Source organism: Pan troglodytes, chromosome 15 (genome assembly GCF_028858775.2).
Source record: "Pan troglodytes isolate AG18354 chromosome 15, NHGRI_mPanTro3-v2.0_pri, whole genome shotgun sequence".
Lineage (NCBI taxonomy): Eukaryota > Metazoa > Chordata > Mammalia > Primates > Hominidae > Pan > Pan troglodytes.
The window spans coordinates 51,718,261-51,743,481 of record NC_072413.2 but is presented as its reverse complement, the minus strand read 5'-3'; the positions used below and the strand labels follow the sequence as shown (position 1 = coordinate 51,743,481).

At 38.7% G+C, this 25,221-nt stretch overlaps 1 long non-coding RNA gene across 2 annotated transcripts in view; it reads right to left on the bottom strand.

The window, feature by feature from the left end:
- Positions 1-4,164: 4,164 nt before the first annotated feature.
- The window catches only part of LOC134808354 (uncharacterized), a 517,830-nt gene continuing 496,773 nt past the window's right edge, over positions 4,165-25,221 (bottom strand). The window contains exon 5 of one of the 2 annotated variants that reach the window (XR_010151119.1): positions 4,165-6,085. This is a non-coding gene — a long non-coding RNA (uncharacterized LOC134808354). Of the gene's footprint in view, positions 6,086-21,811; positions 23,745-25,221 lie in introns of those variants that run through there. The other variant, XR_010151117.1, reaches the window with a different exon arrangement.

Below are 25,221 nucleotides of genomic sequence, written 5' to 3'. Positions count from 1 at the left end.
GAGAGGAAAAGAGGACACAGCCGCCATATCCTGGCTAAGAGAGGATTCAGTCTGAAGGCTGTAGCAATTATATTCCACTCTTCTCCATGTGGATTTCTGTATCACTTTGACTTAAGCCAAAAGGAAAAAAAAAAATCAAAGAATGGAATAAAATTACTGCATGCAAAACTTTCCAATTTGGGGAAGGAAGAGACCACATGAACATATGCTTCAGAAAATCATTTCTGGACAGGCACAGATGTGATAAGATCCAAGTCAAAGAGATCATCTAGAGTGCACCAAGGACTTAGGAGAAAAAAATTTATTTTGTGGAGTCTTCGAGAAAGAACCTGTAAAGAAATGATTAGTCAGACCTCGGGAGTGGGGGGAAGAGTTACCAGAGTATGATTTAACTCTGTAGAGTTACATTTTTGGCTCCTTCATTTTCTAAAGGGTTGTCCAGCTGTTAATGATCTCTCTCTCAGAGGCATCTATCTCAGCCTCTCTGGGTGCAGACCACTTAGGAGCAGAATCTCCTTGTGCCTTTTCTTTTCAGCACTAGGTAAGATTGAGGATTCTCTCACTGGAGTAAGTGGTTCTTTTTAACTCAGAGACCCTAAAGAGGGTAATATTTAAATATTAAAATTGATGGAAATGCCAACAAAGTTTGCTCTGAAGACTTCTTGGTGCTGGCAACAGAGCTTGGAAACTCCATCCAGTGGGAGAAATGATGAATCTTGCCCCAAAATCATATATATGCCACAGGATTTTTGGAGAGAGGCATAAATGGGAAACAAGGACAAAACGGTGTTAAATCCACTGCTGAGTCATACATTTAGGTTAAATTTCAGTTATTTTTAGTGGTTTGGGGTTTGAAAAATGTTTGGTATTTGTAAATAATGTTTTTGGATTCCAACATTTCTCAAAAGTCATTTTTATTGTGCTATATGTTGGATCCCAAAAGCATCTATATTATATTTCACTAAGTCAGGTACCTGAAATAACTGTGGTGGGTGAAGCCTGCACTGTGAAATCCCCAAGAAGCTATATTTGGGAATTTTTCTCTTCCTAGTTATTACAACTAATTTTCCCATCAAATCCTAGAGGACTGCTTTGAACCCCTGTAACGCTCTGAAGGCAGAAGTGTATTTTAACTCATTCACGCTGGTGCTAATCTCCTCAGTGATTTATGAGGTCTTTAAAGCTTTAATTCTCTGTCTGTCAAGAGTCTTCCTTGGTAGTGAGTTGACAGTTTAAATTAGTGTTTAGACATGGCTTTCATAATGTCAGTTTTGTTTTGTCTCAGCAACGTTTTGGAATTCCTTCCATTGTACCTCAAGTGACTCATGACAATAAATGACTCTCCTTCTCTTTTGTTCTTAATCATGGAAGAATGGAATGAACCACATAATGTTTGTTAAAGAGCAACCTTAATTAGTTCTCAGCTGTAGCCACAGATGCTTGTCTTGTCTCTTTAGCATATAAATGTAGGACACGGATGCTTTCAGGTGAATAAATACTGGGTTTCCTAAAAAGCCTTCTCTGGTTCTCTTCCAATAATGAAGAACAATTGCAGTAGAAACATTTTAAAGCTTTCTCCTCAAACTGGGAAGCAAGAGACCCCAGCTAGCTTCCAAGAGTTGTATTTGTTTTAGGTTTTGTAATGGCCTTTTGGGTTCCAATGAATAAATCTCCAAGTAAAAGAAGGTCTCCTGAAAGGAGTATCCCTATTCACCCTAAGCACTTCCTACACTTTGGGGAATAGTGCCAGGTTACACCAGAGGCCAGGGATGCCTTTCCTGCCGAGCTACCTCCTTCTGAATTTTGAATATAAGAATAAACCCCAGATCCTTGGGGGTCCATGTTTGTTTACTCTCAACAACATTCGGCTTCCTAAGGAAAATGGTGAAAGAAAGTATAAAATTCCATCTTAAAAAAACCCCTCAAGTATTCTTGGACATCAAACAACTCTTACAACACAGTCCTTTGATGAGTTCAGTGTAAATGAATCAGAAACATATGGATAGTGTTTATGCTCAAATGCACATGCGTTTAAAAACTCTGAGAGAAATTAGTTTAGTGAGCTATGTTTGGGTCATTTCCAGGATCCAAGAATTTGGAAAATCACTTCTCATGAGTAAAGATGTGGAAGAAATGGTTGAGCACTCCTTGAACTGAAAAATGGGCACGTTCAGCAGCCCATGCTGTGCTGTGTGTCATAAACACGGTAGCAGAGGGCACAGATCTTGGGACAGCTCCAAGCCAGGAGGGATTGGGCTACTGATGTGGAAAAAGTTTCTGTATCTCATTACCAGCTGTCAGTACCTGTGCAAGAGAGCTCCACACTTGACAAACATGGCACACCAGCCTGATTAGATTAGTGCAGTCACTGGACACTTTTGTACATTATATTTTGTACTTGGGCCATTGGAACCCATTGGCTATATGACCTACCCTTGGTATAACCAGTGTTTTCCTTTCACTTTGAGGAGAGTGGAAACTGCCAATCATACCATAGATATGGAAAACCGTCACATGCATTATCTTTGGTTATATATAAAAATAAAAAGGTATGTGAGCTATAAAAAAAAATATCCATTCAGTATAACGTGGCCCTAAGGCCTTAACATTTCTCACTGTTAGCTGGACCAAAAAGTATTGAATTTTTGAATATCTTCTTTTCCCTAAAATGTGTGTAATTGCTTATTGAAGAAGAAGAAGGAGCAAGGGATAGAGGTTATTGTATTTTGATACATCAGATTAAAAAAAAACGTGTACCAATCTCATGGCTGGGCCTGGACCATCAACTATTGTTTCAGTGGTCTTTATAGTGATAAGACGCTGGGTGTGAGGGTTAAGGAAGCTTTCTCTTGATGTCCAATCACAGAATAACAGTAGTAATGTTGTTATTTGATTATGATCAGTTTACTACAAATGGTAAGTATCTACCACTATGTCAACAACACAGCACAAGATGCTGAAAGTAATTTAAAAAATGTAAGTAACACAGGGCTTCTGCCTTCAAAGAATGTAAACTTGAGTTGAGGTTACAAAATATGTAAAATAAAATAATAGCACTAGAGATGTCATAGTAAAGGTGTTTTATTGCTAAACTAGTGACATAAGCCATGTTTTATGAGCTGTAGGATTTAAGGTGGAGTTAAATGGAATAGCAGAAAAATCATGAGATACTTGAACATTGCTGGAAATGTACAAAATAGAGAACATTCTATTTTCTAGATCTCTTCTAAAAGAGTACTGCATGGGTTGAGATTCCTTGATAAGCTTCTTAGTGGTAGGCAAAGCGAGAGGGTGGAGAAAGAGTTAAAAATCCCAGCTCTGCTATGAATGAATGGCATGACTGTCCAAGCTGATTGTTCTGAGCTGGTGTCACTAAGATGGAGATATTAATATTAATATCTATCTACATTTATTCACGCAACAGTTCTTTGAGTGATTATGATATGCCAGGCACTATAAAGAGAAAGTGAACTACGGATATACACAAAGCACTGTGCTAAACCTGGTAGGTCTGGTGGAGGCAGCGGGGTTGTGTAAGATTGAAATGGGGGTGGGGTAAACTGATGTTAAACTGCATAATTTCTACTTTGGTTCATGGAATTATTCACATAACCTAAAAAATGTTTTTAAAACCAAATGTCAAATATCATTTTTTTTCCCATGCATATTGTAAACATTGCTTTGACTTTCTTTTCTCTCTCCTCTCTCAGGCCTTTGTTTGGAAAGAGAGAAATAGGTAGTGCGGCTGATTGTAATAGCTTGTTTTTATTCACAAGCTTTGCCCAGTTCTTCTGAAAGCACACCTGGTATAAATATAGCTTTATAGGATGTCTGCTAACTCCTTCACTTGCTGCTCCGCCCTCTACGCAATGTATGACTTCAAGGATGTATCACATCTTTCTAGGTGTGAATGTCTCCATCTGTCACCTAAGGATAATAATACTGACTAATAAATAAAGCACTTAGAGAGTCTCATGAAAGATACAAAGTCATATTATATGCTCAAAAAGCCTATGGCTCATGGTCCCTTTGCCCTATAGATATTTATGAAATTGTATTCTCTTAATCGCCTCTTACACTTTATTAGTTTGATCCTTGTGAGACATCTTCTACCTTGTGGTACTGAAAAGATTGGGTGCAGCAAAGAGAAGAACAGTGACACCTCTGGGAAGCTTATATTTTATTACTCTAAACAACACTGAAGCAATAATTGACAATCCAGACCTAGCATATGAGAGTGGTTCAAAAAATTTTTTTAAATCTGATAGATCAAGATACAGTAGCCTTTATCCCTTGCTCCTTCTCCTTCCTCAATGAACAATGAAATGCATTTGGACCAAAAGGTGATAATTTAAAATGAAGGTATAAGCCTGCCTAAAATGATGGTTGTAAAATTTTATTCTTAGTCTCAGAACACTTTCTTTAATCAAATATTTGAGGCCTAGTTTTGGTAAAAGGGTTTAATAGTGTTGCAGGGGATGATTATAGAGCCCTCTGTGAAATATTTTTGCATACATTCCTGATCTGGAATTAAACTAGTGGTCTCTGAACTTCACTGATCTACCTATCTCAGTAAAACATTTTTGCACACGCCCTCACATGTACATGATACAACAGACACAAAAATGGAACTGTGAAAAAGTAAGATAAAGGTGAAGTAGCCCATATTTTTACATAATTTTCTAAAATTAATAGCACAAAGATATTTTCCTTCAATAAAAGTTAGGTTATTAACAGTATTCTAATTTTTTTTTCAGTTTTAAAATGACTTGCTGGTGGTGATGCATCCAAACATTATTAGCTAATAGACTGTGTAATTTTATATTCTTAGCACAGAGTTCAACTTTAACTTCACTAGTGCTAAGCCGGTCTAGAAATGTCTGTCCCCAGAAAGATGTAAGGATCTGGTGTGAGGGAGAAGGAATCAGTGTAATATTTTATGCAGATCACACTTAGCATTAAAATGAGCTAATTAAAATGAGCATTACAATGTTTTGGTCAACAGTCTTGAGGGCCTATGAATTTGCAATTTCCAATATGTACTGTCCTTAATTCTACGCAACTTCTAGAAAATTTTTTAAAAATTTCCTTGTTTCCATCTCATAACTGAAGAATGGGGAAGCATCAGTTCTTCTGTTCTCCAACTGTTTGTACATGTTTGTATTATCAGGACTACTTCAATTTGAGATTTCATTTTAAGAATATTTTTAATTCTCTTGTTCATTTTGTGAAATACACAATATAATCTACGCATTTACCTAACTGGGCACAGTGATATGTCTTCATATACCAAAGACAAACTCACAAATAAGAGTTATGCCTGTAGCCTTTCTGAGTTTTGAAATTGCTACCCCATGTTCCATGTATGGCATATGATCATCTAACATATAGAGTATGTAGGCACCAGTGTCTATTCATATAAAGTGATTGATGATTATAAGATACAAAGGACAAATATAAATTCTTATATGTTCCTTTTGTGCTCAATGGATTATGCCACTACTATGCTGGTCTTGGCCTTCAAGACTGTTGACCAAAACGTTTTCATGCTCACGGTAACTAAGTGTGATCTGTATAAAATATTACACTGACTCCTCCCCCGCCATGCCAGATCCAGGCATTTCTAGACTGGTAGGGCATAAGTAAATAATCACTCTCTTCATATCAGACCAGATGGTGGTTATAGTAACACTATTTTGTTCGAGGTTTCACTGTGCAGGATGCCTTTTAATGCCTATTGGATATTATAGAGCAGATGCAATGTGAATGATGACTGGCAGATTGTCTACATGAATAAAACAAAAGAGTACACATCCTCAATGGATGAGATAGAAAATCGAGGTCTATCATTCGTGTTGCCATTTCATCAACAGTTTACCAGATAAGTAAGAGATTTTTATTTAAAAATGGGTGTCTGTATCGGGGCCAGAGTAATGCCATATATTTTTTTCTTTTCCTTGCAACACACATTTTTCTACCACTTACTCTATGTAAGTTGTAGGTGCTTCACATTAGCTGAAGACGGTTATCTCAGTAAATGCAGCAGCTTCTTAGCATTTGGTTTTGTACCTCCTTTTGCTCTAGCCTGGAACAAAAACAAGGTCCTTAGCAGTCATAGACAGAATTCCCTCTCTCCCTCCCTCCCTCTCTTCCTTCCTTCCTTCCTTCCTTCCTTCCTTCCTTCCTCCCTTTCTCCTCTCTCTCTCTGTCTCTCTTTCTCTCTTTCTTTCATCTGTCTCACTCTGTCACCCAGGCTGGAGTACAGTGGCATCATAGCTCACTGCAATCTCGAACTCCTAGGTTCAAGGGATCCTCCCACCTCAGCCTCTCAAAGTGTTGGGATTACAGTCATGAGCCACCATTCCTGCCCAGAATTTCTGTTTGTTTTTTTTTTTAATCCCCCGATAGATATGAATATGATCTTACCATAATACTCTAACATGAGAAATGTTACATTAAATTTTTTTTCAAAATCAAATTTGTGTTTATAGCTCCTGTCTTGTCAGACTGGGTTAAGCAATCTGTCATTGTTGGGGACCCCAAGAGTCCTGTGGAAGTCTTGAGTCTTGTGTGGTCTGAAATATTTGGGAAGGGCCTTTGGGCATACTGCTTGTGCAAACCTACGTTCCTTAAAACAGGATGGCCCCTCGGGGGCACCAGGCAAGTCTCGGAGCTCTGAGTTCTAGGTTCATCCTTCTTATGTGGACTTAGTGGGGCTCAAACTCCCAATATTCTCAGAACTACAACCACCCCTTCATCCCTTTCCAACATAAAAGAGAAATTAATACTTCAGTAAATTAGTCTGCCACAACAGCAGTGGTGAGGCCATATGGAGGTGCTATGCTACTCTCCTAGTGCCTCATAAGAAGTCTCCATCTCCTTCTTCCACTCAAAGGGGCTCCTGAGGCTTTGGGGTACTGGGGCCATGATGTCTTTGCTGCTATTTCTGCTGAAGCTTTAAAGCCAGCTGTGTGCCAGGTAAGAGTCTCTCGTTTCTTAAGATGTCATAGAGGCTTGCTTCTGCCTTTGTTGGAAGTCGCCTAACTGCCAGTTCTGAGAGAGGACAGTGGAGAACAAATTGGAATGGCAAATGCTACGCTGTTTTCATCCCCATCTCCTCTGATTGCTGAAACATTGCTAGTACAACAAACTTGTGCACTTGACCCTTCTTTCTCTTACAATAAATTCTTTCCCAAGAGCCTCCAGGGCTCCTCATACAATTCAGGCCTTGCTGGGCCTGCCCCGAAGAGTGGCCAGCTCTGCATGGACTTGTTTACGTCCTTATGGTAAACACAGCAGGTGGGGGGTAGGGAGGAACACCTGATTCATACGGCTTTAATAGCTAGAATTAATTATTAATATGTTCTTTATTTGCTAGTATATTCTCACCATTCTCAGATTATTAGTCTTGTCTTGGATATTTTGGTTGTGTAAGACTCTGACAGAGAAATGGTACAATGGCAAAAAAAATAAAATAAAATTTATAACTCTCATTTTAATTACTCCCAGACTTTTTTCGCACAACTGGCTGGCTGGCTGACTGATTCAATGTAAATGTCCAGAAGGGTGGGACCATTTATAACCATAGAAACAAATACAAGACTTTCACCCTAAGCTATGCTGGATGGATAAACAAACATCAGGACTAGACAGCTGAGACCTTCCTCCAGTATTTGTAAATGGGTTTCTGTAGAGTCCTCAGACAGAGCTCTTGAGTCCTCATCCAGTTAGCAGATTGGTTCTTTTGTTAGGCAGTCATATTATTTGGAATTTTTTGAATGTTTTATAGACCGTATTAAATAAATGGGCTCATGTTAAAACCAATTATTTCTGTAACTCAGTCTTGAGAAGTGAAACATTATTTATTATAGTAACTACAAAACAGATGTTGTAATATATGTCCTAATTCAATTAAAAAAATCAGGAAAAGCAGTTATTTGATAATTTCCCCAAGAACACTAGCTTGAATTTTATGTCTGTAGTTCGAAACAAAAATTCACACAAAGTGTGTCAGAATAAGTTTAGATGAGGAAATATGAAAGACTTGGACCCAAAAGAGAAAATGAGAAAACAAAACATCAGTTTGGGGGAAAACGCCTTTCTCTTTTCTAAGCAGATGTTTCAGAGAGACAAAGAAAGCCTGGGTTGAGCGTTCCTGGGCAGCACAGGAATCAGCAATCTGTCAGGGTTTGTGGGGAGCACAGGCTGACAGCCAGCCAATTGCATGTGAAATGTGCCTGGCTTAATTCTATGTCACTGGGACAGATTCTCAAAGATCTGGTACAAATGTAGGGTTGGTGAAAAACCATGCCTGCTTTGACATTAAGAAGTAAAGGAATGCATTAGGTGTGAAGGCCGGTGATTTCTTTTCAACGTATGTCACTTCACTACATTCTCTTCTCTTAAATTGTCTTCACTTAGCCATGAGCTTTGGCAAGGCTGATCTTCAGCGGCTGAGGCTTGGAGGACTACCGACTTCCCATTTCAAAAATCATCATAATCTCATTGAGACTTAAGAAACCCCACTTTGTTTCCACTTGAGTGTAACAAAGAAATTGTATGTGCATTCCAAATGGAATATATTAATAGTTTAAAATAATCAGTTTACAGAAAAGTGGAAAAATAGCCAAAATCTTCTAATCTTCTTTCTTGCTATTACAGCTGTGATCTCCTTGGTCAATTCCAGGCAGTTCAATCCTGCTTTACAAAATATGTTCCTGAAAGGTGACATAGACTTACATGCAATAAGAAGGAATTGATAAAATATTACAAGTTCACAATTATACCTGACCAATTAGAGCTAATCTTTGGCTATGTATCTGTAATATTTCATACCTCTGATCTTTCATCAACTTAAGCTAAATAAATTTCTAATTGGAAAGGATCTCCTGAACTTACTTCTCCTCTTTGGCTGAAATTTTCTATTCTTTCACCAACATCCCACCAACACCCCTGCCCTCTCCTCACCAGTCCCTGGTAACCACCATTCTAACTCTGCTTCTTTGAGTTTCACTTTTTTAGATTTGACATATAAATGCAGGACTTGCCTTTCGGTGCCTGGCTTATTTCACTTGACATAATGCCTTTCAGGCTCATTCTAATTGTCACAAATAATGAGATACCCTTCTTTTTTTTGAGGCTGACTAATATTCCATTGTGCATATATACCACATTTTCTTTATCCATTCATCCACTGACAGGCACTTAGGTTGATTCCATATTTTGGCTATTGTGAATAGTGCTGCAATAACCATAGGGAATGCAGATATCTCTTTGCTATACTGATTTCATTTCCTTTGGAAATATATCAATTTGTGAGATTGCTGGATCAATCCACAAATGGGTATTCTATTTTTAACTTTTTGACAAACTTCCATACTACTTTCTATAATGTCTGTACTAATTTACTTTCACACCAACAGTGTACAAGGGTTTTCTTTCCTCTACATCCTCACCAACACTTTTTAACTTTCATCTTTTTGATAATATCCATTCTAACTGGTGTGGGATGACATCTCATTGTGGTTTTAATTTGCATTTCCTTGGTGATTAGTGATTAGCATTTTTTCTTATACCTAGTGGCTATTTGTATGTCTTCTTTTGAGAAATATCTGCTCAGATCCTTTGCCCATCTTTAAAAACTGGGTTACTTGGTTTTTTTGTTTGTTTGTTTGTTTTTGCTTTTGCGATTGTTTGACTTCCTTGTATATTTTGGCTTTTAACCCCTTATCAGATGTATGGTTTGCAAATATTTTCTCCTTTTCTGTAAGTTATCTCTTCACTCTGTTGATTGTTTCCTTTGCTGAGCAGGTTTTCATTTGATATATGATCCCATTTGTCTATATTCATTTTTATTGCCTGCACTTTTGAGGTCATATTTAAAAAAATAATTGCCCAGGCCAATGTTGTAGACCTTTCTCCTATGTTTCCTTCTAGCAGTTGTATCCTTTTAAGTTTAGGTCATTAATCCATTTTGAGTTGGGTTTTGTATATAGGGTGAAATAAGAGTCCAGTTTCATTCTTCTGCATGTGCATATCCAATTTTCCTAACACCATTTGTTGAAGAGATTGCCCTTTCCCCATTGTGTGTTCTTGGCATCTCTGTCAAAACTCAGTTGATCATCAATAAGTTGATTTATTTCTGGGCTCTCTATTGTATTCCATTGGTCTATGTGTCTGTTTTTATGCCAGTACCATATAGGTTTGATTACATTAGGTTTATAGTATAGTTTGAGACGTCAGTGTGATGCCTCTGGCTTTGCTCTTTTTGCTCAAGATTGCTTTGGCTATTCGGGGTGTTTTGTGGTTCCCTATGAATATTAAGATTTTTTTATTTCTGTGAATAATGTCATTGAAATTTTGGTAGGGATTGAATTGAGTCTGTAGATGGCTTTGAATAGCATGGACATTTTAAGAATAGTAATCTTTTTAATTCATAGGCTGTCTTTCCATTTATTCCCATTGTTTGTGTCTTCTTCAATTTCTTTCATCAATGTTTTATAGTTTTCAATGTATAGATTTTTCACCTCCTTGGTTAAATTTATTCTTAAGCATTTTTTGTAGCTTTTGTAAATAGGATTAAAAAAATTGTTTTTTCAGATAGTTGTCAGTGTATAGAAATGCTCCTGATTTCTGTATGTTATTTCTGTATCCTGTAACTTTGCTCAATTTGTTTATTAGTGCTAACAGCATTTTGGTGGCGTCGTTAGAATTTTCTCTATATAAGGTCACATCATCAGCAAAATATGGATTTTTAGTCACATAAGCTACTGTGGGGACAAATAAAGTGATGATACCAAATTAAACTGTTGCCTGGCAGGTAGCTATAAAATGATGGGTTGAAATGTTAGCATCAGAAGTGCTCTAAAGTCTAAATCTGGTGTGTAAAAATCAGTTATGGAGTCAACATACAATTTTTAAAGTGCTGATTTTGCTAAAGTATAACATTGCCAAACTTGAGGAATGTCTGTGTGTTTGGGAAACCCATCTCTTGCACTTTTATTTACCTTTAAAAATCAAAGTTCATTCAGAAAAAAATATAATAAGGTTACCTCTAGGCAGCATAACTAGAGAAATTCCATTTCATAACAAAATTCTGCTATATAAACAGTAAAATTAAGGTTCCTAACCTTTAATGATGCTTCTATTGCCTATTGTGGATTAGCAATGTGATGTTCTTATTAATGAAGTCTTTAGTTAGCAGATTTAATTACTATACATGCTACACACCTTACCAATTTCTACCTTCCATGTTTTGAGTTCAACAAATATTGAGCTCTTACTTCTCTAGGCATTGCATAAATAGCTAATGAGACTATAACAAACAATATTTTGGCCCTTCCCTCAAGGAGCTCCCCTAGGTTACCAATTTCAAAGTTTTTTAATACCACAAATATGCTCAGCAGAAAGAACATATTGAATCAAGTCAGTCTTTGATGATTCAGAAGATATTTCCAGATCTTGTAGTATTCAAGGTCAAATTATGAGTACTAGTTAGGGTGTAATCAAAGCCTTGACATTTTAGTTAATAGATTATATTGAGTAGGCTGAAATTAAGAATATATTGCTTCTTGCACACTAATTTTGTAACTGAGAATCTCAGAGCACGATGACATACCTGAAGACAAGGACTTTCATGAGCTACTGAAGAAAAGAAGGATACCCTTCTCCTTTTATAAACAGTGTTTGTTATCATTCAATCAATAGAATTTATTGAATCCTTACTGTACAAAGATACCTGTCCACTTTAAGTGACCCCGTTGATTCCACACAAGTGAGCATATTTATTTGTTTTATATTTGTTTGTATCGGGATACTCTGTTCCTTATGTTAGGGAAGCTACTCTAAGAAAAACAACACAGGCCGGGCACGGTGGCTCACACCTGTAATCCCAGCATTTTGGGATGCTGAGGCAGGCGGATCATGAGATCAGGAGTCCGAGACCAGCCTGACCAACATGGTGAAACCCCGTCTCTACTAAAAATACAAAAATTAGCCGGGCATGGTGGCACGTGCCTGTAATCCCAGCTACTCAGGAGGCTGAGGCAGGAGAATCGCTTGAACCTGGGAGGCGGAGGTTGCAGTGAGCTGAGATCGGTCACTGCACTCCAGCCTGGGCAACAGAGTGAGACTCCGTCTCAAAAAAAAAAAAAAAACACGCACACAGTAAACATCTTTGTTTCCTTTTTTTAAAAAAATGGATACATTGTTTCATTTAGATTCAGCTCTTCCTTTGAGAAATGCCTCTTTTACTAGCAAGGGAATAGTGCAGAGAAGTAATGTAGAATCAGTAGCGCTCTGAGGACTGAGATTCTCTCAAGAGACACTGTGGATACGGGAAGTGACTCTACCAACAAAGGAAAACCAACAGCGATTGGAAGGGAAATGAGATTGTTTATCTGGTAGACAGTGAATTCCTTCCCCTTGGCAATATGAGTGTGCCAGGCAGGCGACACTAGCCTGGGAGAGTAACTGCTTCTTGATCTTCTAGCTTCCCAAGGTGAGGACTTGAAAAGCTGGTAGCCTCAGCCACCAAAGGCGGGACCAGAACTGGTGGAAAGATGATGGTTAAACTGAGGAAGAGTTGAAATGTAACTGAAGTTCCAACAATAGATAGATATTTTTGCTGACTTAAACTAACACTTTTCCCCTCAACACATTGAATTTGATCATATTTAAATGTTGTAGGATAAAGAAAAGTTCTTTTAATGTAGCACTTTAGGTTAATTAAACTTTTAATACAACTTTATGGAAAGAATACTTGCCCCATTTCCTGATATTCTCAGGAATCCTGGCGAAAGGGCAGAGAGACAAGCCCCCAGCAGCCTTCCATGAGCCGCACTGATCACATTTCAGTAAAAAGTATTTAGTACTAATTGTGAATTTCCTACACATCACTAATAAGTATTTACTAATTACTAATTGACTATACTTTTTTTTTTTTTTGAGACAGAGTTTTGTTTTTGTCACCCAGGCTGGAGTGCAATGGCGTGATCTCGGCTTACTGCAACCTCTGCCTCCCAGGTTCAAGTGATTCTCTGCCTCAGCCTCCCAAGTAGCTGAGATTACAGGCCTGGCTAATTTTGGACTATACGTTATTAATATGTATTTGTTAATTACTAATTTACTGCATGTTGCTAATTAGGTTTGCATCTATTGCTAAGATGTCACCTGAAGCCCAATGCTCCTTGGAGATTTAGGTAAACTTGAACTAAACTGCTAACTTCAAGGCCTGTGAAAGTCTAGGATACCAATGCCTTATAACCCAGAAGATATCTATAAATTTCTAATACTTTACTTTTTCATGATCCTCTCTTTGTACTTCCATACCTGGGTCCATAAAGTGCACAATCTTGTGCAGAGATTTAAAACTTGCACAATTTTTGTAGACTTGACTAAAAGAAAATGCTACTTTAGAAATATTTTTGTAATTATTAAGAGAATAAGTGAGTCCAGAATAATATACATCTAAAGTTTTAGCTGGGCGCGGTGGCTCATGCCTGTAATCCTAGGACTTTGGGATTGCGAGAAGGAAGGATTGTGTGAGCCCAGGAGTTCAAGACCAATCCAGGCAACATGGCACGACCCCGTCTCTACACAAAATTGAAAAATTAGCTGGATATGGTGGCACATGTCTGTGGTTTCAGCTACTCAGGAGGCTGAGGCAGGAGGACTGCTTCAGCCTGGGATGTTAAGACTTCAGTGAGCTATAATCACACCACTGTACTCCAGCCTGGGTGACAGGTTGAGACACCAAGTGTAAAAAATAAAATAAAAAACTTTTACAATGAACCAGGGGCTAAAAGCGGTTTAGTTTGTAAAGTGTCTAGAGGAAGTAATGATAAATGGGAAGAGAATTTTAACACAGCCATAGTGTAGAAGAACAAGAAATTATAAACCTTTATTCAAGGTCTTAGCTGGATATATGCTTGATAGCTTTAATGGCAGTACATCAGACTGGCCAGGCAGACCCATCCACAGAAATTTAAGGAAATCCAAAAAATATCTCAGATAAATATATATCTAAGAAGAAGGAAAGTCCTATATTTAAAAAATATCTTTATTAATTTGTGCCCACAAGAAACTTGAGAAGGAAGACATGAAACAAAGAAGAAACAATCCAAATAGGATATAATTTACAAGTTCATTGTATAGGATCACACAAAATCCAACACTTTTTTTTTTTTTTTTTTTTTTTTTTTTGAGACAGAGTCTCACTCTGTTGCCCAGGCTGGAGTGCAGTGGCATGATCTCGGCTCACTGCAACCTCTGCCTCCCAGGTTCAAGTGATTCTCCTGCCTCAGCCTCCCAAGTAGCTGGGATTACAGGTGTCCGCCACCATGCCCAACTAATTTTTGTATTTTTAGTAGAGATTGGGTTTCACCATGTTGGCCAGGCTGGTCTCGAACTCCTGACCTCAGGTGATCCGCCCACCTCGGCCTCACAAAGTGCTGGGATTACAGGTGTGAGCCACTGCACCTGGCCAATCCAACACATTTTATAATTCATTGGAGATAATGGTATAGAAAATGAAGGACCCAAAAAGCAGATACTTTGTCAGAGATTATATCAGAAGGCAGAAAGAACAGTAACTTTTTGGAAAATAATAAAAAATGAATAAATTTCAGGATTCTGAGCAAAGGAAGGGTAAAAGTCAGGAAATCAGTGAAATCATAGGTCATTTCATATATTTGACATCATATTCCTTGCTTATTATTTAATTGATTTCAGATTTCCTATTAAAGGCCTTTATTGAAGAAACTTGCTTTCCCAGTCATGTGAAGAAATGAGCAACATAGTGGATGTTTTGAGATCTTGCAATGGGAAGAGAGGCTGGGAATTTTTTTAATTTTGGAGGTCAACTTATGTATTATGTATATTTAAATCTAAATACAGTGAAGGTAACAAGTCTCAAGTGATAGCCTGATTTATCCATTTATCCTTCAAGCTGAAGAACTTTATTTATTGTAATGCAGATCTGTTGGGAATGAATTCCGGCTTTTGTTTTTAATTTGCCTTCATTTTTGAAAGATATTTTCTCTGGATATTGAACTGTAAGTTGGAAGCTTTTTCCCCTTAGCTCTTTAAATATGTCATTTCATTGTTCTCTGCATCTCTAGTTTTTGTTGAGAAGTCATTTTTAATTCTTATTGTTGTCCCTCTGAAGGTAATGTGTCTCTTTCCTCCCGCTGCTTTTAAGATTTTTTTTTTTTTTTTTGAGACGGAGTCTTGCTCTGTCGCCCAAGGCTGGTGTACGGTGGCAGAATCTCAGCTCACTGACACCTCCAACTCCCGGGTTCAAGCAGTTCTCCTGCCTCAGCCTCCCGAGTAGCTGAGATTACAGGCATGCAACACCATGCCTGGCTAATTTTTGTATTTTTAGTAGAGATGCGGTTTCACCATGTTGGTTGGCCAGGTTGGTCTCGAACTCCTGATCTCAGGTGATCCACCTGCCTTGGCCTCCCAAAGTGCTGGGATTACAGCTGTGCCTGTCCTTAAGATTTTCTCTATATCTTTTGTTCTCAACAGTTCAACTATCATGTGTCTAGTGTGATTTTTTAAAAAATTTTTTATTTACCTACTTGGGGTTCTCTGAGCTTTTTGAAGCTATAGGTTGATTGTTGGTCATTATCTCTTCAAATAATGCACCTGCCCTGTTCTCTTCCTCCTTTCCTTCTGAAATTCAGATTACATATATATATATATCCAAATCTTAGTGGATGAGCTGTCAAGACACAGCAAGAGGGCTAATAAGAAAACATTTGACTGAAAGTCAGAGAGAAAAAGAATACAAAATAATGGAAAAGAGGCTAAGAGACATGTAGAATATAGTAAAACAATCAAACATACATATATATGTTAAAATTATGTATATATAATAAGAAATAAAAATTATATAAATATATGAAAATGATATATGTATATGTAAAAATTATATACAGAGTTGATTCTCATTTGATTCTATAAGAATTCATAGAATTTATTGTTTGGTTCCATAAAGTCACCATGAACCCCAAATTAATGTATACTAAATTGTCATCCTTAGGGAAAATACAAGATTAGGTTATTTAACTTACATTATTGATTCATTAACATTGAACTCATGGCCAACAGCATTATAACTCACACCTGAACAAAGCTCTAAAACATCTATTTTCTCTGTGAAGCACATGACAGCCTTCTTGCTCTTAGGAACACTAGGACCATTTTAAATAGCGAAATCAGCAACAAAAAGCACAAAAATATAAAAAACTGGGCACTCAGTAGTGAAAAGGACAGTCTATTTAGTAGTGTTATACATATACATAGTGTTCACATCATGACAACTGAAACAAGAAAGCAGACATTGCCTTGTTTGACCTCAGCTGGGAACATGCATGTTGGGTGACTCAAATTTTTTGCCCTCTGTGCATCCACATGTCCCAAAACACTTCAAAAGCCTGGGAACTTTGGTTTTGGCATTATTAATAAATTTTAGTGAGTAGAATTCTCAAATAAGGAATCTGAGAATTATAAGGGTCAGCTTATATGTATATAAATGTATTTATAATTTTTATAATATATTAGCATAAGTAGTATACTGTTAAATATTTTAAAGTATACATATGTTTTAAAATAGAAATTAAATTAATTATATATTTTATATCTGTCTATATATGTATATATATATTTTCCAAATTATCCATCTCTTTTAGCTGTTACAGTGGGAGTAGTGTTCTGTGCTTCCTATTCCTTCCTATTAGAAACAGGGGTCCTTAATCAACATTTAAAAATAGTTAACTACATTTCCTGATAGCATTATTTTCTACTAAAAACATCTATTACTAGAGCCCTTAGGAACTTGCTGCAAGACTCAGGTTTGGCCATATGCAGATAACAATTTCTGAAACTTTTGAATTATTTTTTTCTAATTATTAGTATCACCTTCCTTTCCAGTTTTATTCTGACCCAGTTACATTTTGTCTTTTTGCCGGTCCACTTTAAGCAAGGCTGGTAAAATGCCCATATCTGCTGGTGAGTTGAAACAGTTATTAAAATGGACGATGTCAGCTTGAGTTTTCCTGTAACTTGAAAGGAAATCTCATGGTGACAGCACGAGAGTTTCCTATAAAATACTGATTTCTAAACAGATTATAAATCAATACTGGTTGAATGAGCACCTCCCTCTGATGGAAGCAGGGTATATGTCCCCACATCTGCTTCACAGAAGAGACAGAAAAGCAAAGTCCTGGGCAGGTAGGAGATGCACTGAGGAAGGAACGACCTGGGAGGATGGAGGCGTGTGGAAGGAGGACGGGGGGGCGGGGGGGCAGAAAATAGCAAAGGAGCTGGAGAAAACCCTTCCACCATGCTCTGAATGTCTCCATCTTAATTCTACCTTCTTCCTATTTCCCCAGATCTCTGTAGATTTTATTTTATTTTATTTTTTTGAGACAGTTTCACTCTTGTTGCCCAGTCTGGAGTGCAATGGCGCGATCTCAGCTCACCACAACCTCCGCCTCCCAGGTTCAAGTGATTGTCCTGACTCAGCCTCCTGAGTAGCTGGGATTACAGGCATGTGCCACCATGCCCGGCTAATGTTGTATTTTTAGCAGAGACAGGGTTTCTCCATGTTGGTCAGGCTGGTCTCGAACTCCCGACCTCAAGTGATCCGCCCGCCTCGGCCTCTCAAAGTGCTGGGATTACAGGCATGAGCCACCGCGCCTGGTGGGTCTCTGTAGATTTTTAGAGAAACATGGAAATGGAGGTGAAGCTAAGGAAAAACAGAGACCCCACTGCAAGAGTTGCAGGGAAAGTGAGTAAGAAAAACGCTTGGCTAGGAGAAGCCACCAGAAGTAGCTCTTGAGAAAAGAGCCGAAAGAGCAACCCCAAGCAGAAGGGATCTCAGAGAAGGAGGGTTCATTACAGGGATCAGTGCCGGAGATCTTGAAGGCCCAAGGACAGAGAGAGGTTTTGTTTGGTTTTATTTTTTCCCTTCCCTAGTGACATTATGAGTGGCCTTGGGAGATGCCTCTCCCAGAGACGGAGGCCTACGGAACTCAGTCATCGCATGCAAGCTCTAGTAGTAATGCTTTTTGAACCAGTTTCCTATTGACAAATCTCCTTTTTTCAGTGCTGTGTTAATTTGTAAAGGTTTGGATCACCCAATGGGCCTTGTTTTTTCTTTTCTCAGTTCAGGATTGCTAAGTAGGGACTTATGCAAGTAAACAGTTAACCAAACTCCCCCCCTCTATATTAAGTTACCAGGGGTAGGCTCATGCCTGTAATCGCAGCACTTTGGGAGGCCAAGGCTGGCAGATCACCTGAGGCCAGGAGTTTGAGACCAGTCTTGCCAACATGGTGAAACCTCGTCTCTACTGAAAATACAAAAAAAATACCTGGACATAGTGGTGCACGTTTGTAATCCCAGCTACTCAGGATGCTGAGGCACAAGAATCACTTGAACCTGGGAGGTGGAGGTTGCAGTGAGCTGAGATAGCAGCACTGCACTCCAGCCTGGGTGCAGAGTGACATTGTCTCAAAAAAGAAAAAAAAAAGTTTCCCAGGGTGATTTGACCAGATGTCTCTTTCCACTGTGAAAAAGGTATCTGCTGTCCCACTAGAACTCTGACCTAAATTGTAAGTGTCCTTTTAAGGCAGAACAGGCAGGAGAGGAGAATCATTTCGAGATGATGAAATGGCTATGATCCCACAACTAGAGGACAAATTTTCCCTCAATCAAATGAAAAAACAATAACATCTATCATAATACACGTAATCTGTTTACAAACACTGTAAATGAGTGTGTGTGTGTGTGTGTATGATTTGTGAGGAAGCAGCATACAGTGCCTCTTTAGACATGCCTTGAGCCCTAGAACCATCAAGCAGGCCGCCCTCAGGAATAAAATAAAGTTTCATAGATAGGCCTTAAAGGGTGCTGTTATTTTGTACTTTTTGGGAGTTGGTGAGATGAAAATTCCACAGTATCACTTAGAAATGTTGTGGCACTTCTGAAAACAGTGAGCTTATAATATGATATCTCAGGCAGTAGGGATAAAAAATATTCAGTTTGCCAAAAGAAATGAAAGCAGGTGTCAATACAAAAATTTGTACATGAGTGTTCAAAACAGCATTGTTCATAACAGCCAAAAAGTGGAAACAGCCCAAATGCCCGTTGACTGATGAGTGCATAAAGAAGATGTGGTATATATACATATAATGGAATATTATTCAGCAATAAAAGGAATGGAGTAGTTATTTGTGCTGTCAAATAGATGAACTTTGAAAATATTAAGTGAAAGAAGCGAGTCACAGAAGGCCATACGGTATGATTCCATTTACATAAAACATCCATAATAGGCATATCTATAGGTACAGGAAATAGATCAGTGGCAGCCAGGGGCTGGGGTAAGGTGGAGAGGAAATGGGGAGTGGCTGCTAATAGATACAAGCATACTTTGAAGACATTGTGGGTTTGGTTCCAGACCACAGCAATAAAGCAAATAGCACAGTAAAGCAAGTCTCACAAGTTTTTTGATTCCCCGTGCATAAAAAAGTTATGTTTAGGCCGGGTGCGGTGGCTCACGCCTGTAATCCCAGCACTCTGGGAGACTGAGCTGTGTGGATCACCTGAGGTCAGGAGTTGACCAGCCTGGCCAACATGGTGAAACCCCATCTCTACTAAAAAATACAAAAAATTAGCCAGGAGTGGTGGCGGGTGCCTGTAATCCCAGCTACTCTGGAGGCTGAGACAGGAGAATCACTTCAACCCAGTAGGTGGAGGTTGCAGTGAGCCGAGATCACGCCACTGCACTCCAGCCTGGGTGACAGAGCGAGCCTCCATCTCAAAAAAAAAAAAAAAAAAAAAAAGTTACGTTTATACTGTAGAATAATATATTAAATGTAATATGTCTAAAAAAACAATGTACATACCTTAATTAAAATATGCTTTATTGCTAAAAATTCTAACCATTTTTGAGCCTTCAGTGACTGATAATCTTTTTGCTGGTGGAGGGTCTTGCCTTGATGTTTATGGTTGCTGACTGATCAGTGTGGTGGCTGCTGAAGGTTGGGGTGGCTGTGGTAACTTCTTAAAATAAGAAAACAGTGAAGTTTGCTGTGTCAATTGATTCTTCCTTTCACAAAAGATCCCTCTATAGCATGCAATGCAGTTTGAAAGCATTTTACCCACACTAGAACTTTTTCCAAAATTAAAGTCAATTCTCTCAAACCCTGCTGCTGCTTTATCAACTAAGTTGATGTAATGTTCTAAATCCTTTGTTGTCATTTCAACAATGTTCACAGCATCTCCACTAGGAGTTGATTCCATCTCAAGAAACTACTTTCTTTGCTCATCTATAAGAAGCAACTCTTCATCCATTAAAGTTTTATCATGAGATTGCAGCAATTCAGTCCCACCTCCAGGCTCCACTTCTCATTCTAGTCGACTTGTTATTCGCACATCTACAGTTACTTCTTCCACTGAAGTCTTGAAGCCCCTCAAAGTCTCCATGAGAGTTGGAATCAACTTGTTCCAAACTCCTGTTGATGTTGATATTTTGACCTCCTCCTATGATTCACAAATGTTCTCAACAGCATCCGGAATGAGAATTCTTTCCAGATGGTTTTCAATTGACTTTGCACAGATCCATCAGAGGAACTGTTATCTATGGAAGCTATAGCCTTACAAAATGTATTCCTTAATAATAAGACTTGAAAGTCAAAATTACCCCTTGATTTATGAACTGCAGAATGGGTGTTGGGTTAGCAGGCATGAAAACAACATTAATATTTTTGTACATCTCCATCAGAGCTCTTGGATGATCAGGTACACTGTCAATGAGTGGTAATATTTTGAAAGGATTTTTTTTTTTTCTGAGCAGTAGGTCTCAAGAGTGGGCTTAAAATATTCAGTAAATCATGCTGTAAACAGATGTGCTGTCATCCAGGCTTTGCTGTTCCATTTATACAGTACAGGTAGAATAGTTAGCATAATTCTCAAGGGCCCCAAGATTTTCAGAATGGTAAATGAGCATTAGTTTCAACTTAAAGTCACCCACTGCATTAGCCTCTAACAAGAGAGTTAGCCAGTTCTTTTGAAGCTTTGAAGGCAAACACTGACCTCTCTAATTAGAAAAGTCTTAGATGTCATCTTTCTCCAAAGCAGGCTGTTTTATCTGCATTGAAAATATGTTGTTTAGTGTAGCCACCTTCATCAATGATCTTAGCTTGATCTTCTGGATAATTTGCTACAGCTTCTACCTCAGCACTTGCTGCTTCACCTTGCACATTTATGTTATGGAGATGGCTTCTTAAACTTTGTGAACCAACCTCTGCTAGCTTCCAGCTACTCTTCTGTAGCTTCCTCACCTCTCTCAGCCTTCAGGGAATTTAAGAGTTATGGCCTTGCTCTCAATTAGGCTTTGGCTTAAGGGAATGTTGGGGTTGGTTTGATCTGTTATCCAGACTACTCAAACTTTCTTTATTTCAGCAATAATGCTGTTTGACTTTCTTATTGCTCATGTGTTCACTAGAATAGCATCTTTAATTTCCTTCAAGAATTTTTCCTTTGCATTCATAACTTGGCTAACTCTTTGGCTCAAGAGTTCTAGCTTTTGGCTATCTCAGCTTTCAGCATTATACATGCCTTCCTCACTAAGCTTAATCATTTCTAGCTTTTGATTTCAAATGTCAGACGTATGACTCTTTCTTTTGCTTGAACACATAAAGGCCTTTGTAGAGTTATTAAATTGGTGTAATTGTGATATTGTTGTGTCTCAAAGAATAGGAGGCCCAAGAAGAGGGAGAGACAGACGGGGGAAGAGCCAGTTGATGAAAGAATCAGAACGCAGACAACATTTATCAATTAAGTTTTCCATCTTATATGGGCACAGTTCGTGATGTCCCAAAACAATCACAATAACAATATCAAAGATCACTGATAGCAACACCATAACATATAATAATAATGAAAATGTTAGAAATATTGCAAGAATTACCAAAACATGACAGAGACACGAAGTGAGCACATACTATTAGCAAAATGGCACCAACAGACTTGCTCGACACAGGGTTGCCACAAACCTTCAATTTGGAAAAAAACCCAGTATCTGTGAAACACAGTAAAGCAAAGCACAATAAAATGAGGTATGCCTGTACAGGATTTTTTTAGGGAGTAATTTTCCAAAATTGATTAGGATGATACTAACACAATTCTGTGAATATACTAAAAATCATTTAATTAGACAATTTTCCTTGGCAATTATATAGTATATATTTTTTAAAAGCCATTACAAAATATCCCATATGCCCAAGAGGGAATAATGGCAAGGCATGGAGTTTGGGAATCTTGAACTTAGAAAAGACCTTAGAGCCCATCTCCTCTGACCCCCTACACATCTGAGTGTTCTTAAAGAAAATCAGAGGCCTGTGTGGACTGACGCTATAAATTTTAATATTTTCCCTTTCGGTCCTTGATGCTATCTATCAATTATTTTGCCTTTCCTTCACATTGCCCACCATTATGCTAAGTCTTTAGGACAGTCTCCATGAGACCCCTACACAACTTCATTCGTCTTATGCTGATCAGTTATTCACTGAGAAATATGTTGTCACCAGCCATATTAATCTTACTGACCAGCCCTTACTCTCTCCACATTGCTATGCATTTCCTCTCATCTCCATGAGAGAAGCCCTTCTGTTCAAGATCAAAGGCATTCTCTTTCTTGGCCTCCCATCTTCTTGATCTCCTGCCACTTCCCCTCTCTTCCCTTTCCCACCACCTTATGCTGAAGATCTTTCAAACCAGTTGGGTCCCTGATAAGCCATGCTGTTTCTACCCCCATGTCTTTTGCAACCCCCAACCCCTGCCCCACTTATCCTGAGTGTTCTCCTTATTGACCAGCATTAATTGAACAATAGTGTCCACAAAAAACTCCTACATATCCTTCAAATCTGCTCAACATTACCTTCTCCCTAAAATCCTCTCTAGTTTCATTCTCAGCCTCCTCCTACCCCTAGCAGAGCATCAGCTTTTCTCTCTCTACTAGTTAAAATTTGGCCCATGTTCCTTTGCACACGTTACTCCAAATTGCATATGTTATACCAAATTGCCATTATTATCAGTTTGTTTACATGTCAGTCTCTTGAAACCCTGAGCTCTTTGAGGGAGGAAGTGTTTCTCTTTGCTCTCAGTGTCTCTTAGAATCTACATGACTGGTGCACACCAGATGCTTGTTGGAACAGTCACAGGAATCTCATTATATCACCCTAATTGATGGCTATTTAGCTCTAACCTAAATGTTTTCAGTAACAGGGCACTCACTCCTTTTTGAGACACCCCATTTGAAGTTTGGAACATTGTAATTATTGGGAAAGTCCTCCTTATTGAGCCCAAATTATTGAGCCCAAAATATTAAGCCCAAATATTGAGCCCAAATATTCTTTCCTTTAATGTTCACTCATTGATCCTGGCTCCACCTTGTCAAACGTATAAATCAAACTGTCCCCTCTCAAGCACAGTAGCTCTATCAAATGGTTGCTGATCACATTGATGTAACTTTGTCCTCCTTTCTCCTCCTCTGATCACACACAGAGTAAGAGCATTTTCTCTCGCTCAGGCTAAATATTCCCACTTCTTTAAGGCATTCTTGTTTAAATGGAATCTGGATCTCCCATGGTCCTACTTGACCTCTGCAGATGCTTTCTAGTTGGTCAATGTCTTCATCCAGTGGCTCACAGAACTGGTTTTGGCCCCTGGATGTGATCTGAAAAGAGAGAAGACAGCAACACTAGAAGTTCATGGGATCAGGAATGATGCTCCTGTTCATGCAGCCTAGAGCTTTTTGTGAACCATATCACACCACTGTAGTGGACTAAAACTTCCAGGATTTTTCAGATGACTTGAGACATGTTCAATCTCCCCCTCTAATGTGAGCTTTATTGTTCAAGAATTTACCTGGAGTATTCAAATGGTCAAGTGAAACCAATGATTCCATAATGACCTAGAGGTTGGAAAGTTGGAAAGGAATGGCCTAGAGGAGACAAAGGCCAAAGAAGAAGGAGAACAGGAATGGGGATGCTGATGTGTTTTGCAGCTACTTTATCATTTCACTAAAGCTTCACAGTGCAGTACATTTCCATATGGACAGGGATCATGGCTACTGACGTATCACTGTAGCCCTGCAACTACAACAGTGCCTGGCACATACTAAGCACATAGCAAGAATTTGTGAGAAAGTGGGCACAATCCCTGGACTGTTTTCTGTGCAGGTCACAGGAACATTGAAATCTGGCATTGCATTTCTCACAATGGGGAGAAAGCATCTATCTGTGAGTATGTGATATGCTAGGTGTGTGTGGACTCAAAAGCAGAGGTGTTTGGTTATAGCAATAATTTTCATAGGATTCTCTGAGGACAGGTTCTTAGGGAGGGCAGCAGGGGATGCAATTGAGTGGGGTCTCAGGTCCCCATCCCACCACAAACCTAGAACAGCTTGACTTTTAGCTGTTTTGTATATTGAGTTTCCACACACATTTTCTTTTGAAGACATGGCTCCTTGGCTAAAAATCATGTTAATATTACCAGGTTTTGATGTTGTTTGCAGCTACTTTATCATTTCAGGAGGAGATTAAGACTTAGGTTAAAATGACAGTGAAGAACTACAGTGCCCATCTCTCCCACATCTGAGCTGGTAGGTATCTGGCTGCTGCCTATACGCTCTAGAGACGGGGAAACTCATGCTATGCCAGACAGCCTGCTGGGCCAGGTCTCCTGCAAAGAGAACCACAATGGGCACACTCTGCTTGTCACAAAGCAAAGCAGCCTTTTTCTGAGCTCCATTAGAAGATTTCTGGGCAGACACAGACCAGGCCAGACCCTCTTGTAGAAAGTTCTCACTCCTCAAGCTCAGGAAATGCTCCCTCCCCCACAGATATTTCCCTCTCCTCACTCTGCTTTGTCCACATTAGCTGGCTTTCGGGCCTAAATCTTGGCCTTTCCCAAACCCACTTTATTATTACCTGCATCGAGAGTGGGAAGTTGGTTTAAAACGCAGAAATGGTTGTGCACCCATAACTTTAACCAGGTGAAGAAACACGGGAGTAAAGTAGGGGAACCGGAGACAGGAGCTACTTCTGCAAGACTTGCCATAAAGTGAGTGAAGAAAAGCACTCACTCTCACCCCAGGAAAAAAAAGGAATAGGTGTAGCTCTTGAGAGCAGAGCTGAAGGAAGATCTATTAT